Source organism: Amblyomma maculatum, chromosome 1, assembly GCF_055883805.1.
Source record: "Amblyomma maculatum isolate TAMU_Amacu chromosome 1, ASM5588380v1, whole genome shotgun sequence".
In the NCBI taxonomy this organism is placed as follows: domain Eukaryota; kingdom Metazoa; phylum Arthropoda; class Arachnida; order Ixodida; family Ixodidae; genus Amblyomma; species Amblyomma maculatum.
This window is the reverse complement of record NC_139344.1, coordinates 131536577-131554324: the sequence shown is the minus strand read 5'-3', so window position 1 is coordinate 131554324 and position 17748 is coordinate 131536577. Positions and strand designations below refer to the sequence as shown.

The window sequence follows — 17748 nt, the reverse complement described above, 5'->3', positions numbered from 1 at the left end:
GGAAGTAGCCGACACTCGGAGCGATCATGGACCTACAAAAGCTACAGAAACCGGAACTGTTGCTATTGTGTGAGGAATTGGGAATTGATGCAAGTGGTTTGGCACGAAAACCCTTGATTTTAAAGGCAATCACTGATTTGGGAACCGATGATGAGGAGCTCAGTGAAGCATGGAACCTCATCAGACAAAAAAGGAGGAGCAGCTCAGACAGCAGAAAGAGCGGGAAAAAGAGGAAAAGAGGCGTGAGCGTGAAATTGAGAGAGAAGCAAAAAGGCTGGAGCAAGAAATTGAGCTCCGGAAATTAGAAGTAGAGTTGATCAAGAGGTCGGGCAATTCTCCCCAGCTAGCGGTACCTCTTCTCAACAAGGAGGCAGATTTCAAGATGTCAAAGTACATGCAACCATATGTGGTCTGTATCTGGCTAACTTTGAGCGAACCTGCGAAAAATTGTCCTTCCAGCGAGACACTTGGTCTCAGAGATTATTGATGGTTCTGCCCTGCGAGGCAGCGGAGGTTGTCGCGCGGCAAAGCAAGGAGGACGCGGACAACTACGAGAAGGTCAAGGCTTGCCTTCTGAGAAAGTATAGGCTTAGCGCCGAGGCGTTCAGACAACGTTTTCGGAACGCTACTAAGTCCAGTGTTGTGCCTGGCCAAAGCCGCCCAGAAATTCAGCCGGACGCCAAACTTCTTCGGCGAACGCCTCCTTCACAAACTCTGGATGCTTCTCTGCAAAGCACCAGTGCACTGGAGGCGAGCCGTACCAAAGGGAGTGAAGCGACGTGTTTCAACATGAGCTGAGCGTCCAGACAGCACGGCGCCGTGGCCCTGACGGTGAACCCCTTCTCGCCCCGCGGCATATTTGAAGCGAGAGCGCAGCGAGCTCTCCCATTGGCCCTGCGAAAGTGCTGCCGTCGGATTGGACCATTTTGAGCGTCAACGGTTCTCGGCGGCGGAGTCTCAAGTGCTTCCGTTCGAGACTCCAAGTGGGAGTTCGTCACTAGCGTCCATCGGGAGCAGTTCGCCCCCTGACAGTGCGGACGCGGCGTAATCTCCCCGGCCGTCGCTGCGCGAGAACAGTCGCGTATGGCTATGTTAGCTTTCGGCCCCAGAGCCGATCTTGTTGTGTAAATACCTGTAAATAGTGTATAAAGCCTTTTCTTCATCTCACCAACGCCGTCTCGGATTCATCGCTACCGCCAAGGGAGCTGACAGCCCTCGTTCACGAAACGGGTGACGAGCGCTGCGTTACCAACTCCTTGGCACTACCCTGTTGACGGTGGGCTACTGTGTGATAACCCCACCGGCACAACATTGGTGGCAGCTGCGGGATCCACTGGCACAACATTGGATGGCAGCTGCGGGATTGACCGGCGTCAGGCACCTCGGCGCGGTGAGTACCTGAAGTTTCCCTCAAACGCCAGACTTCTCTAACACACAGGGTAGCTTAGAGAAAGGCTGAGCGTAGCATTGTGTTAACCTTGCGTGTTTCAAGCCTACAGGAAGTGTTTTGAAAACCAGGGGATGCTAAGAGGGGAATCAGTGTGAGAAAGGCTTGCGCATCTCTTGCTAGGAGCGAGATAGTGAACGTATAGTACACTATTCTAAAAAGGCAATCAACAAGAGGCCGGTGTAAAAGATGGAGAGTTACAAGGTCAAAGAACTTCTCCAAATTTGTGAGGAGTTGGGCATCGATGTGGGCTCAACGAAAAGAAAAAAAAGCGATCCTTGAGATCTTGCAGACTAATGACGTGACGGTTGAGGAAGCCGCAGAGGCCTGGGCTGATGTCAGTGAACGTCGCGAGAAAGTGGTGGAGAAGGAACGTCGCGAGAAAGAAATGCGGGAGCGTGAGGCGAAGATACAGCTGGAGCTTAAAAGGATAGAGCTGGAGCTCCACAACCGCTCGCCAGCACCTAGCTTAGCTTCTGCGACAGTCCTTTCTAACAGTCCCAAAATCCGTGATCAACTACCGCCTTTTGCCATTGGCGAGGATATGGCTAAATTCTTCGTGAAATTTGAGCATGTGTGCGAACGGAATGACATCGAGCCATCCCTCTGGGCACAGAATTTGTTGGCTTTGCTTCCCGGGGAGGCATCTGACGTAATCACGTGCCTGTCGAAAGAGGCTTTCGAAAGCTACAGTGATGTCAAGGAGGCACTACTGCGGAAGTACAAATTGTCGCCCGAAGCCTTCCGGCAGAGGTTCCGATATGCTCATAAGGGTAAGGAGTCGCATGTTGACTTCGCGTTCCGTCTGAAGGCCGACCTAGTTGAGTGGCGTGTCTCAAGGGCGAAGAGGTTTACAACGATCGCGATAAGCTCGTGGAATGCATCGCATTAGAGCAATTCTACCGTTGTATCGATGATGATGTCAGGCTCTGGTTGCTAGATAAGCTAACGGAGGTTAAGCTAAACAAGGCAGCAGAGTTAGCAGAAGAATATTACGCCCGCCGAAGCTTACACAACAAGGCAGTGCGCGTAGAGAAAACTGACAGAAAAGATGGCTTTCCGAGGAGGCCCGACGAACGGAAGCCATTCACTCGTCGTGAGTTTCGTAAAGACTCGTCTCTTACAAAGGAAACTGTAAGGGAGGGGCAGAATGAGTCTCAGAGGGCTAATGATGTCCCCAAACAGGGCAACGATGCGACACGTCCTTTTGAAAAACGCAAACCGTTGAAATGCTATAACTGCAAAAGGGAAGGGCACCTTGCAGCGTACTGCAAACAGAGAGTTGTGTTGGCGACCATTCAGGAAACAGACAAAAACCTGCGTCTGTTGGAGCCATATATGCAGGAGATTAAGGTAAACGGAAAAAAATGCAGAGCACTTCGGGACTCGGCAGCAACTATGGACGTTGTCCACCAGTCTTTGGTATCCCCGAGTGAGTTTACGGGAGAATGCGCTTGGATACAGCAAGTGGCCGAGCAGCAGAGCGTCTGTCTACCGATTGCGATGGTCACCATTGAAGGAGAATTTGGTAAACTAAACACAGAAGCCGCTGTGTCTACCGCCCTCCCGGAGCAATTTCCCTACCTCTTCTCAAACAGCTCGGAGCAGCTTCTAAAGGAACAGGGCAAATCATTCTTTGCCGACGTGGCGTACATGGCCCTCACGCGATCCAAAGCGCGCAATCTGTCGAGGCAACTTGATCTTGCATCGGTGAGCGAACCGCGCTGCGGCACACCGGACGAGCAGGGTAACTTGAGTGGTGAGACGGCACGGCAGGGAACGCGGAGCGCGGGAGAAGGTGTGAGCGAGGCGTGTTTGGACGTGGCTGAGAATGATGCCTGCGCTGGCGGCGCCGCGGGCTCAACTCTCGCTCCGATTTCCACCGGCTGGCAAGCGCTGGCTGCAGTTGAGAAGGAAACTCTCATTCTCGAGCAGCAGGAAGACTGCTCGATCGCCGATTTAATGAAGAGCGTCAAGCTGGGTGTGAAGAAAAAGGGAGTGGAATTTTATGAGAGATCAGGCTTATTGTACCGCAGCTACACGGATAAGCAGGGTCTCAAATATGAGCAGCTTTTGATTCCTCGGAAGTATCGCGGTCAGTTACTGGAACTCGCGCATGAAAATGCGTGGGCAGGACATCTTGGCTTGAAAAAGACCAAAGCTAGAATTGCTCAGGAGTTTTATTGGCCGTATTGTTGGAAAGATGTTGAACAATTCGTGCGCTCTTGTGACACCTGCCAGAGAGTGGGCAAATCCACTGACAAATGGAAGGCGCCAATGAAGTTGGTGCCAGTCATAACAGAACCCTTCGGCGACTGGTAATCGATATTGTAGGTCCTCTGCCGGGATCAACGAACGGTTGCCGGTATGTTCTGACTGCCCTGTGTGTCGCGACCAGGTTTCCAGAGGCGGTACCACTTAAGGAGCTAAATTCTCCCCAGGTCGTGGACGCTCTGCTCTCAATTTTAGCACGCGTAGGGTTCCCTTCCGAGATTCAGTGTGACAACGGCAGCGTATTCACCAGCTGCCTAACTTCCACCTTTTTGGATAAATGCGGAATCAAAGTGGGGCACAGTTCGATCCATCACCCGCAATCTAACCCAGTGGAACGAATGCCCTCGGTACTCAAGCGAATATTGAGAGCCCTGTGTTTTGAGCGCAAGTGTGATTGGGAGGCCTGCATTCCCGCCGCTATGTTCGCCTTGAGATCTGCTCCCCACGAGACCACAGGTTTTAGCCCAGCAGAGTTTGTGTATGGCCGAAGCTTGAGAACTCCGCTGCGCATGCTGCGAGAGTCTTGGGAAGGCGGCGATGAAGACTCAAATGTTCACTCATACGTCCTCAACCTACTTCAGAGGCTGGAGAAAACAAAGGATATTGTAGAAAGCCATATGAAGGCGGTGAAAATCTTGTCGAAGGAGTACTACGACAAGTCAGCAAAAAAACGCACCTTTGAGGTAGGCAGTCAAGTGATGCTTCTTCGGCCATCAAAGAAAAACAAGCTCGAAGTTCAATGGGAAGGGCCCGCAAAGATTGTATCGAAGCTTTCTGATACTAACTATGAAGTGAAATTGGGAAGACGGCCCAACAAAATTTATCACAGCAACCTGATGAAACCATACATTCAGCGTCAGGCAATTGTAAACTTGACTTTGAACGCGGCCGATGAGGAAGGGGAGGAAATCCTGACGACGGCCGACATGAAAGCGTGTGGTTTAGAGGTAATGTTGGATGAGTTGATGTTGGATGCACGTCTAGGCGCCACCCAAAAGGAAGATTTAAAGGGAATCGTTTCAGAATTTCAAGAGGTTTTTTCGAACCGTCCCGGAAAAACAACGGTCGTAGAGCACGACATCGAGCTGACATCGCAGCAACCGATTCGTAGTAAACCGTATCGATGTTCACCTGTGCAAAAGAAAATCATGGCTGAAGAGATCCAGCGCATGCGTGACTTGGGGGTTATAGTACCAAGTGAGAGCGACTACACATCGCCCCTAATACTAGTCCAGGTTCCAGGAAAAGATCCGAGGCCATGCGTCGGTTATCGGCGTCTGAACGCGATAACCCGAGATCAGACATATCCAATACCGAACCTGGAAGGAAGGGTGGAGACAGTGTCGAAGGCAAATTACATCTCTACGCTAGACCTAGTGAGAGGCTATTGGCAAGTACCTCTTACAGAACAAGCTAGCCGTTACGCCGCATTTGTTTCTCCATTCAGAACGTTCCGCCCAGTTATGTTGAGTTTTGGACTCAAAAACGCGCCGTATTGTTTCTCCAGTCTGATGGATCGAGTGCTTCATGGCTTGGGCGATTTCGCGTTACCATACCTCGACGATGTGGCCATCTTTTCAGATACTTGGGAGGAACATGTGGAGCACTTGCGAATCGTGTTGAGCAGGTTGAAAGAGGCGGGTCTTACTGCGAAACCGGCTAAATGTCACCTAGGTTGTGCGGAAGTGACTTATCTGGGCCATGTGGTCGGGCGGGGCCTGCGTAGACCTTCAGACATCAAGGTAGCAGCTATTGTGATCCCCGGCCAACCACTAAGACTGAGATAAGGGCCTTTTTGGGTTTAGCTGGTTATTACCAACACTATGTGAGAGACTACTCTGACCTTGCCAGCCCGCTAACAGACGCACTCCGGAAATCTGAGCCCGTCAAAGTGATGTGGGACTCAGAGAAAGAGAACGCGTTTCAGAGGCTGAAACAAGCCTTGAGCAACAAGCCAGTTCTAACGGCGCCATACTTTTCCAAGGGCTTCATTATTCAGTGTGACGCGAGTGATCGCGGCATGGGAGCGGTGCTATGCCAAGAAGATGCTAATGGTCATGAACGACCAGTTTTATTCTTGAGCCGCAAACTCAGTTGTAGAGAAGAGGCGTACAGCACCTCTGAAAAAGAGTGCGCCTGCCTGGTGTGGGCCGTTCAAAGGCTCGCCTGCTATGTCTCCGGTTCTAAGTTTATTGTGGAAACGGATCACTGCCCGCTAACGTGGTTAAGTAACATGTCGTCTAAAAGCGGCCGTTTGCTGAGGTGGAGCATGACACTCCAGCAGCACAATCTCGTTGTCCGCTATAAAAAGGGGAGGTTGAACGCGAACGCAGACGCTCTAAGTCAGGCCTTCTAGGCCGCGCTTCCTGCAGTGACTCCGCGTTGCTTACCTTCTCTTGCTTCGCGACGGACTGGCATGTTCGCGGGCAGACTGGGAAAAATTAAAGGACCTCCTTACTTCCTCAGTTGTCGTCTACGGTCCAAGTGATTTCAAGGAGACTCATTTCTATTACTGATTATTAATCTTCTTTGCTATTTAATGTATCCTTAAGGCGCAAAATTGTTGTTTGAACCTTGTGTACTGCATCCTATACACTTGTCTCTTGTTGTAGTGGGAGCAAAAAGGGGACAACAATTTAGCTAATTGAATTTGAAATTTTGCCTCTGTCTGGTGTTTGACGGGTGACCGAGGGTACTTGCTTGTGTTGGGTGTTGCCTGTTGCCGGTCGGTTTTGCAAGCAGCAGAACAGTCTACCGTTACCAGTGGCGAGTTGCAAGGGCATCGGAGCGACCCGAGTGAAGTTGATCGGCGTGCCCCGGCAACAAGGCTGTCGGCAGAGATCCTGACCTGGCGAGTGGAACCCAAGGCACGTGAGGCTACCTGGCGCCCGGACACTATACGTGAGCTTGGAGGAACCTGGCGAATGAGCGCGCCCGGCATCCGAGCCACATGCGAGCAGCTCGTCTTCCCGGCGCATTGTCTGATGGCGGGGGTGCTGTTGTGCCTGGCCAAAGCCGCCCAGAAATTCAGCCGGACGCCAAACTTCTTCGGCGAACGCCTCCTTCACAAACTCTGGATGCTTCTCTGCAAAGCACCAGTGCACTGGAGGCGAGCCGTACCAAAGGGAGTGAAGCGACGTGTTTCAACATGAGCTGAGCGTCCAGACAGCACGGCGCCGTGGCCCTGACGGTGAACCCCTTCTCGCCCCGCGGCATATTTGAAGCGAGAGCGCAGCGAGCTCTCCCATTGGCCCTGCGAAAGTGCTGCCGTCGGATTGGACCATTTTGAGCGTCAACGGTTCTCGGCGACGGAGTCTCAAGTGCTTCCGTTCGAGACTCCGAGTGGGAGTTCGTCACTAGCGTCCATCGGGAGCAGTTCGCCCCCTGACAGTGCGGACGCGGCGGAATCTCCCCGGCCGTCGCTGCGCCAGAACAGTCGCGTATGGCTATGTTAGCTTTCGGCCCCAGAGCCGATCTTGTTGTGTCATCATCATCATCATCATCAGCCTGATTATACCCACTGCAGGGCGAAGGCCTCTCCCATATTTCTCCACTTAACCCGGCTCTGTGCTAGCTGCATCCACTTGACCCCTGCGAACTTCTTAATCTCATCCGCCCACCTAACTTTCTGCCGCCCCCTGCTACGCTTTCCTTCCCTTGGAATCCGGTTTGTTACCCTCAGCGACCATCGGTTATCCTCTCTTCGCACTACATGCCCTGCCCATGTCCATTTCTTCTTCTTAATTTCTACTAGCATGTCGGTAACTTGAGTTATTTCTCTGACCCACTCTGCACGCTTTCTATCTCTTAATGTTACCCCTACCATTTTTCGTTCCATAGCCCTCTGGGTTGTCCTCAACTTAAGTAGAACTCTCTTGGTTAGCCTCCACGTTTCAGCCCCATAGGTGAGTACAGGCAAGATGCAACTGTTGTATACTTTCCTCTTGAGCGATACCGGTAAGCTGCTAGTCATAATCTGCGAGTGCTTGCCAAATGTGCTCCATCCCAATCGTATTCTTCTTGTTATTTCCTTTTCGTGGTCCGGATCTGCGGTTACTACCTGTCCTAAGTAGAGATATTCGCCTACTACTTCCAGTATTTCGCTACCTAATGTAAACTGCTGTTCCTTCCCGAGGCTGTTGAACATTACCTTAGTCTTCTGCATATTGATTTTCAAGCCTACCTTTCTACTTTTCCTGTCTAGGTCATCAATCATTATTTGCAGTTCATCCCCCGAGTTGCTTAGCAAGGCAATGTCATCAGCAAATCGCAGATTACTGAGGTGTTCTCCATCTACCCTTATCCCTAACTGCTCCCATTCCAAGTCTCTGAATACTTCCTCTAAACAAGCTGTGAATAGTACTGGGGAGATTGTGTCTCCTTGCCTAACACCTTTCTTTATGGGAATTTCGTTACTTTCTTTATGCAGAACTATGGTTGCTGTGCAGCCACTATATATATCTTCCAGCACTTTCACGTACGGCTCGTCTACCCCCTGATTTCGCAATGCCTGCATCACCGCCGAGGTTTCAACTGAGTCAAACGCTTTTTCGTAATCAATGAATGCTATGTATAAGGGCTGGTTATATTCCGAGCATTTTTCTATCACCTGATTGATGGTATGGATATGATCGATAGTAGAGTACCGTTTCCGAAACCCTGCTTGATCCTTTGCTTGATTGCAGTCTAAGGTTGTCCTGATTCTATTAGCGATTACCTTAGTAAATACCTTATACGTAACAGACAGTAAGCTGATTGGTCTGTAATTTTTAAGGTCCTTAGAGTCCCCTTTCTTGTGAATGAGGATAATGTTTGCATTCTTCCATGGTTCCGGTACTGTCGATGACACCAGGCACTGCGTATACAGGGTGGCCAGTTTTTCTAGCACGATATCCCCCCCGTCCTTCAGCAAATCTGTAGTTATCTGATCCTCTCCAGCTGGTTTACCCCTTTTCATAGTTTCTAGTGCTTTCTTGACCTCGTCCTTCGTCACTGGTGGAACGTCTGACTGTTTTTCCCTACCGCCAATCTCATTACAGTCCTGACCACTTTGGCTACTGTAGAGATCTGTATAGAACTCCTCGGCTACTTTGACTATCTTTTCCATATTAGTGATGACGTTGCCCGCCTTGTCCCTTATCGCATACATCTGGTTTTTGCCTATGCCCAATTTCTTCTTTACCGCTTTAAGGCTTCCTCCGTTCTTTACAGCATGCTCAATTTTCTCCATGTTATACTTCCTTATATCGGCCACCTTGCGCTTATTGATTAGCTTTGATATCTCGGCCAATTCGATCTGGTCTGTTGGATTGGAAGCTTTCATACTCTGGCGTTTCTTAATCAAATCTTTCGTCTCCTTAGACAGCTTTCCGGTAGCCTCTCTAACTATCCTACCGCCTACTTCTACCGCGCACTCAGTAATGATATCTCTGAAATTATTGTTCCTTGCCTCTAGGGTAATGTCGCCATCCTCAGTTAGAGCTGAAAACCTATTCTGTAGCGAGATCCTGAACTCTTCTGCCCTCCCCCTCACCGCTAATTCGTTGATGGGTTTCTTTCTTACTAATCTGTTGCGTTCCTTCTTCAGATTTAGGCTAATTCGGGACCTCACCATCCTGTGGTCACTGTATCGGACTTTCCCGATTACCTCTACATCTTGCATAATGGCGGGGGTTGAACACATTATGAAGTCGATTTCATTTTTAGTCTCTCCGTTAGGACTTTTCCATGTCCATTTCCGGTTCTTCCGTTTGCTGAAGAAGGTATTCATGATTCGTAAGTTATTGCGCTCTGCAAACTCAACTAGTAACTCCCCCCCTGCTATTCCTAGAGCCAATGCCATAGTCACCTACTGCCTTGTCTCCTGCCTGTTTTTTCCCTACCTTGGCATTGAAATCGCCCATTAGTACAGTATACTGCGTCTTTACTTTTCGCATTGCCGATTCTACATCTTCATAGAAGCTTTCAACTGCCTGGACATCATACCTACATGTAGGTGCATAGGCCTGTACAACCTTCAGTTTATACCGCTTATTAGGCCTAATTACGATGCCTGCAACCCTCTCATTAATACTATAGAATTCATCTATATTACCCGCTATATACTTATTGACAAGGAGACCTACTCCTAGTTGTCGCCTCTCTGGTAAGCCTCGACAACCCAGTACATGCCCATCCTTCAGTACAGTATATGCCTCATTCGGCCTCCTAACCTCACTAAGCCCTATGACATCCCATTTCATGCCCTCTAGTTCCTCTAACATCACTGCTAAGCTAGCTTCACTAGCTAGGGTTCTAGCATTAAACGTTGCCAGGGTCAGTTTCCAATGACGGCCTGTCCAGCGGAGCCAGGCTTTCTTAGCACCCCCTGCAGCGTCACAGGTCTGACCGCCGCCGTGGTCAGTTGTTCCGCAGCCGCTGGTGACTGAGGGCCGGGGTTTTATGGAGCTTATCATAGGAGGTTGCGGCCAATTACTGCACCAGGGTGGCCAACTCCTGTTCTGGTGAGGGAGTGCGTTTGCCGGAGGTGTTCACCGGCATCAGGTCGCACCCCAAACCTGTTTATGCAATTCCATCGACACGCGGATTTTTTTTTTCATCCGGTGGAGAATTGCGCGGCATCGGGATTTGAACCCCGGTCCTCTTGCATGCGGGCGGATGTTTTTTTTTTCTTTTTTTTTTTTCTTTTTTTCTTTCTTTATTTCTTGAAAAATACAATAAAGATATGTCCAACACTGTTTGGACCCGTAGCCATAGGCTAGTTATGGGTCCAAGAAATGAGATACAATGATGCAGACACTTCGTCTCGTGCACAATACAAACCAGGAACAGCGGGGAGTAGGATGTATACATCAATACAAATTCTAAAAACAAGCAGAACAATGAACAATCGCTTCATTTAAAAAAAGAGAAAAACATCGTGCGTGCTAAATTACAGTAATATATCAGATGCCAACGGTGCACAGTATTAGTATCACATATAATGAATGCGCTGAAAATATGTTTTAGCTGTAGACGCGAAAGTTCGAGCGTATTTTATTTCTTGTGGTAGAGTGTTCCATATTTTAGCACCTATGAAAGACAGCCGTCGTTCTCCATACACATTATGGGTGGGCGGTAGATTAAAGTTTCCTAATACTGCATTTCTGGTAGTACGTGATGATGCATGAAAAAGGGATATATGGAAGGGGTGGTTATATCTTACGATGCTGTTAACTACAGTTGCTGTTTTTTGCTGGCGCAGTGAATCGAAGGGTAGTATCTGTAGGTCGCGGAATAATGGTTTGCTGGGGTTTGCTGGTTCTACCGCTACGCCACCGCTGCACCGCTGTAAATACCTGTAAATAGTGTATAAAGCCTTTTCTTCATCTCACCAACGCCGACTCGGATTCATCGCTACCGCCAAGGGAGCTGACAGCCCTCGTTCACGAAACGGGTGACGAGCGCTGCGTTACCAACTCCTTGGCACTACCCTGTTGACGGTGGGCTACTGTGTGATAACCCCACCGGCACAACATTGGTGGCAGCTGCGGGATCCACTGGCACAACACCAGGGACGAGAGTTACCCTGATTTCCTGTACAATTTAAGAGTCAATTTGTGCGAGTGGCTAAAGAGCACTGATTCCTGCAGTGATAGGGATGCTGTAGTCAAGCGAATTCTTTTGGAGCAGTTTTATAACTGCCTCCCATAAAAAGAAAGAAATTGGTTACAGGACCGAGGCGACATTAGGTCGGCAACTGAAGCTGCCGAACTTATTGAGGAGTACGCTTCGCGACAATTCAGCAACCCAGCAGTGGATAGGCCCCGCAATCCCAAGTTGAGTGTGAATAACCGTCAGGAAAGGCACTTTGCTAGAGTTGCAAACGAAGAAAGGAAGGCTTCTTCAGGCAAACTCCCTAGAAAGGACGGCAGTGAGAAAAGTGGGGAAGTGACCAACGCGCAGAACACAAAGAACAAGCTTGAGGCTAGGAAGCCGCTCACATGCTTTAGGTGTAATGGGCAGGGTCACATTGCCGTCAACTGCCGGAAAGAAAAGATTGCTTTCTCGTATGTCAGTGACTGCGATGAAAACATGAAGCTTTTGGAACCTTACATGCATGACCTAGTAGTCAACGGGAAGCCTTGCAAGGTACTGCGCGATTCGGCCGCAACGATGGATGTTGTCCATCCGGCGTATGTGTCGCCTTCCGACTGTACAGGACAGTGTGCATGGATCCGCCAGGTAGTGGAGGAACAGAGTGTGTGCTTGCCAATCGCGAACGTGGTCATCGAGGGCCCTTTCGGCAAGTTACCAACCGAGGCTGCCGTTTCAGGAAAGCTTCCTAAGTGCTATCCGTATTTGTTTTCCAACAAATCGGACATGCTGCTGCGAAAGAGGGGCATCCTTTTAGGAGACAGAGTTGTGCAAGCCTTAACACGTTCAAAGGCGCGAGAACTAGCTACACTGCTCATTCCATAAAAATCAACAGCGGAGGAAACGGCAGTTAAAACAGTGGTCGATGCGGAAGATAGCGGGTCAGAAAGCTTTGAGAGCGAGGCATCTCAGATAAGTCAACTTGAAAGTGAGCTTGATGAGACGCGGAATGAGGACGTTCTTGAGAGTAACCTCTTGCCACCAGTGTCTAGTAATCTCACGAGACTTCTAAGTGGAACCCGAGAGGACTTAGCTATGGAGCAAGCCAATGATCCCAAGATACAGGAGATAAGGGAGCGCCACCGCGCCACTAAGACAGCAAAGAATATTTCTTTCGAGATGAGAAAGGGAGTGCTGTATCGCTTATTCAAGGATAAGCGCGGAGTAGAGCGGGACCAATTAGTCGTTCCCCAAAAGTACCGCGAAGACTTACGGCGACTTTCCCATGGCAGCTCGTGGTCATGTCACCTTGGAATAAGGAAAACAAAGCAGAGGCTGTTGCAAGAATACTATTGGCCTGGATGTTTTAAGGACACGGAAAATTTTGTACGGCTATGCGACACGTGCCAGCGGGTTGGAAAGGCGCAAGATAAGTGGAAAGCTCCGATGGTGTTAGTACCAATCATTACCGAGCCGTTTCACCGGTTAGTAATAGACGTAGTTGGGCCACTTCCTGTGACAGAGTCAGGGTACCGTTATATCCTCACTATGTTATGCCCAGCCACAAAGTTTCCAGAAGCTGTTCCGCTGCGCGAGATGACGTCCGAGAGTGTAGTGGTTTCGCTGCTGTCAGTGTTTGCACGAGTTGGATTCCCTTCCGAGGTCCAAAGTGATCAGGGTAGCGTTTTCACAAGTGTCCTCACCACCTCGTTTCTCGAGCGATGCGGCATTAAGGTAGTGCATAGCTCGATCCACCATCCGCAGAGCAACAGCGTAGAAAGATGGCATTCTGTTCTCAAACGAGTTCTGAGGGGACTGTGCTATGAAAACAAGCGCGAATGGGATACCTGCCTGCCTGCAGCACTTTTCGCTTTGCGGTCAGTGCCGCACGATTCCACTGGATTTAGCCCAGCCGAGTTGGTGTACGGAAGGTCACTGCGCTCACCTTTGCGAATGGTGCGCGAAGCCTGGGAGGGGCGCGGAGAAGACCCAACAGTAGTAGAATTCATTCTGAACCTCCTGAATCGCTTACATAACACTAAGGAACTCACTGAGGCCAGCATGAAGTCAGCCCAGGCTCGTTCCAAAATGTACTATGATAAGTCAGCCCGGCAAAGGACGTTTCGTATCGGGGACCAGATGTTGCTGAGAGGTTCAAGGCAGAATAAGCTCGAAGTACAGTGGAAAGGACCTGCTGAAGTCGTTGCAAAGCTTTCTGACACTAACTACACAGTGAAAAACCTCGGTAAGCGTAAAGAGTGCGCTTGCATTGTATGGGCCATTCAAAAATTGCAGTGCTATCTTGGAGGGGCCAAATTCACCGTAGAGACGGACCATTGTCCCCCGGCTTGGCTGCAAACTGCGACATCTAAGAACAGTCGCCTTCTGAGGTGGAACTTAATTTTACAGCAGTACAATTTTGAAATCAGATACAAAAAGGGGAAGTTAAATGGGAATGCGGACGCGCTTAGCCGCTGTTTCTAAGCGCACCGAGGTTCTCCTCACCATGTATCCAAATTGATACTCAGGTTCTTTTTTTTTTTCGTGCGCTTGTACATATGTGACTATGTAAAGCAGCACATTTGGTTTTCTAGGTATAGGTGGGTCCTGAGCGTCTTGAGTGTGGGCTTTTCTCGGACAACGATGGCAGTTTTCTTTTGACCTGGTCTCTTCAGACGGGAGCCTAGTGCTTGCTTAGACATGTGGTTGAGTTTCAGAGACAGCTCAAGCAATTTGGCCTACAACAATCAAGACAACTTGACAAGCGACAGCAAGCTTCAAGCATTCATGTGCAAGCCATTAAGTCGTCTCTTCATTCAGCAGCTGAGACTGCTGCCCTCCGGGACTCTTCTGGCGGGGGAGGAGGCTGTTGTGACCGTGCATGGTCCGCGCTTGCGCGCCCTATTGTTCGCCTGTGGGCCTGGTATTGATATGTGCTGTTGGTGCAAGGGCTCTAAGTGAGCCTGTTTCCATGAATCTTTTTGTGTGAGCCTGCTTTGCTTTGTCGAGACCCTGCAACTGCCAAATTGGCCCTGTCAAGGGAACGTCAAGAAAAATACAAAGAAATGTCACCTGTGGGAAATAGCCGGAAGTGCTTTTGTTCAACTGTTCACCCTTCCCGTCGAGAGGCGCTATTGTCAAGTGAGGAATGCCTATTGTCCAAAGGAGACCATCGGAATGACACGTCCGCTGACTTACAGGAGAAGAAAGGAGCATGACGAATACGGCCATTAGAGGATTTCCCGGGAATGCAGGAAAGAGTTGCAATTGCCGGAAAGGGACAATGCTGGGAGCAGTATTCGTGGCGCGCATGTACACTTGGGTTTCTGAGAAGGAAATCCACTTGCCGGAACCACCATATCGGATCTTTGCAGAAGAATTGAAATGTACCTCCTCGCCGTTCCCAAGCTCTTCCCGCCAACAAGTGACCACGCCCAACGAAACAATGCCGGACCAGTCAGTGCATCAGACCATCAGTGCAGTGATGTGTTCGATTGGATGCCGATATCTGAGGGGCGTGCCCTGGAACTGGTTGGTCAGCATCTTCAGAGAGGGGCTGGACATAGGGGGTTTTAAGGACGTTGCAGAGCACGAAATCACGCTCTGAGCCTTGGGTAAACGGCTCATCCAGACGCTTCTCGCTATGAACTCTTAACGCTTGCCATTTTTGCTGATATATCCTTTTTTTCATGTAAATAAGTTTTGTCAAAGTGCCATTAAACCTGCTTGTATATATTTTACCAACTTCGAAGATTCAATCCTTCATAAACCCGGAGTCTCTGCACGCTACCAAGTGAAGGCCGGGTCGACTTAGTCCCAGCGTCACGACAGCATGTCGACTTGTGCGATGCTGGCTTGTCGCGGAGACCAGAAGCCGTGTAGAAACACTCGAACTGATTCCTTCATTTCGGCCAGTCGGCAGGCGTCGTGAAGCAGACGGCCTCGGGCAGTTGTATGACGAAGGACGCCATGTTCCGACCGCGCAGTCAAAGCGGTAAACGCTGCTGTGACGTGTGCCACCGAAGATGGGAGAGGAGGCAGCCCCGGCTGAGCTTATTGTAGGAATTGCACTGATCCCACTTCTGACACCAAGCTGAGATGCGAACAGGACAGGTTAGTGGTTGTTGTTGCTGTTGGCCTCTTGAAAAATGGCACGTACCCACCATGGGGAATTGGCCAAGGTGGGTTCTTGTCCACGAACTCAATTGCACAAACTTGTCGCAAAGCGAGAATTATTCCAGGTGAACACTGGCACGAGCACGAGACTCGTTCCAGCCACAGCGAGCGTCGCGCAAGCACGTAACAGCGCAGCAATACTGCATATGGCTGCTGTCTACAACAAAAGCCAATAACGCAATCTCTACATTATGTATAAATACAGCAAACAGCGACTCTATATCACATGGTATGCTGTATACATGTTTATATAACATATATGTTGTGAGACAGAAGGAAGCACCGGCTGGTCCACTTTCCTATTGCTAGACAGGCTGAAGCAGCAGCTATCAACCAGCAGCGGTTCATCCCCACTTCGTCTTTTCCGGACGAGCTGACCGGTGATGATGAATAGGTACTGGTGAAGATGAGGTTATTTCATAATGCGTACAATATATAAATTCAAACACTGCTTTCTAGGGTAGCTTTTTACATTCGCCTGTCAATGCGCGTTACGTTCCGCACTTTTTTTCTGCACCTCCTTTATTTACCTCCACATAGAGTGAGTCTTTGCGTCCTTCATTTCTTCATAACCTCCCAGCCTAGTTTGTCGTAGAATGTGTCCACCGGCAACCTCCACGACAGCTGTGGCGGCGGGGATGTAGTAAAACATTTAGTGAATCCCCCCCCCCCCTCCATTCTCATAAAAGACGCCATTGCGAGCGAAATAAGCTCGGGGGTAATATCGCAATGCATACACAAATTTATTCATTATATATCTGAAAAGTGACATTAGCGACCCAGTCATATCACACTTCCTCTTTATCACTGCGCCTTTGCGACCAGCGAGGGGGTAAAGGAAGAGAAAGCGCTCGCGATCCACGTATTCCACAGCTTGCGAGCGCTTTGTTCCGGCCTCTGTTCAGCGCTGCAGTACCTCGATATGATCGGGACGCCCTCTGAGTCGATGGCCCACTTCCCCAGCTCAGCATCAAGTAGCAGCGGAGAAGATCTGGCGGACGCCCACTCTGAGCCAGCGAGCACTGGGACCACGGATACGGACAGCGCACGCAGTCTAGCCGAGCAAAGGCCGGAGGACGGCGAAGACGCCGCGGAGTGTTCCCTTGATCGAGAAGTGGCAGATGACGCCGGCAGTGTGACCAGTGCTGGCAGCAGCCGAACCATTTATAGCACCGGAACTAGTGTTTCATCATCGGGACAGGCGCAAGAGCCGGTGCGGCGCCGCACATGGTGCTGCATATGCCCGGATGAGGGTTTCGAGCTTCTAGAGCCACTCCACCGCATGTCCTGCGACTGCCCGGAAGCATTCGCGCACCGATCCTGCTTGGAGGGACTCCTGTTCCGGGACGCGGAGAATGCTGCATGCCCGGTGTGCGGCGTACGCTATCCAGTGGAGCGGCGCATTAAACCCACGTGGCGATGGTTCTGGGAGGAAGAGGCCCGGGACGACGTCACACTGTTCCTGGCGAACTTGGCTTTCAGCGTGGGAAACGTGGGAGTGCTGTGTATGGCGTGGATGTACGTGCTGTTCGAGTACCACTCAGAGTCGTGGCTGCATGCGGCGGCGATTACTTCGGCACTTTTCCTCTTCACCGTGTTCTGGGTGCTCTTTGGCTGCATCCGCTTCTACCTGATACACACGGCCTACCAACGCTGGCGTCGTGCCACCACCACACTCAAGTTGTTTTTGGCGGACGGAAGAGTCATCCAGGCCTGACCACACCTTCATTTTTTTTTTCGCGGACGGCCCGCCTTTTCTTTTTTCTACCTTCTGTGTGCAATTACTTTTTTTCTACCTTTTGTGAGCAACTTTTTTTCTACCTTCTGTGTGAAACTTGTGAAGAGAAAATAAAGAGTATGCTTTCGGCTTGCTGCTGTATGAAGAAACAATTGGTTTACTTCAGTAGTTGAACACAGAGTACGGTAAGCACGATCGTCCGCAGTGAGAGACATAACGCATTACATCATGGCCGAGGACATAAATGTACCGGACGCACTCACGCATGGCCAAAGGTACGCTACTATCGGTATAATTTTAAACGCGCCGATGACTGCACGTTTTAATGGGACAGTATTTCTTGCCTCATGAGTGGTGTGGACAGAGCCTGTCATCAGAGCGGGCCAGCACGAACTGTCAATAGATAAAAAAAAAAAAAACATTGTCGCGAAGGGTTTCGAGCCCGCGCCAAAACAGATCAGCTTCCCTGGCAGTAAACATCGTCGTCTTCATCAAGTTCCATCTGCGCTGCTTCTTCATTTAACCAGAGGTAAATAGG

The 17748-nt window shown here is 50.0% G+C and overlaps 1 pseudogene; it reads left to right on the top strand.

The window, feature by feature from the left end:
- Positions 1-1315: 1315 nt before the first annotated feature.
- On the top strand, positions 1316-17189 carry LOC146203931 (uncharacterized; annotated as a pseudogene).
- Positions 17190-17748: the final 559 nt, after the last annotated feature.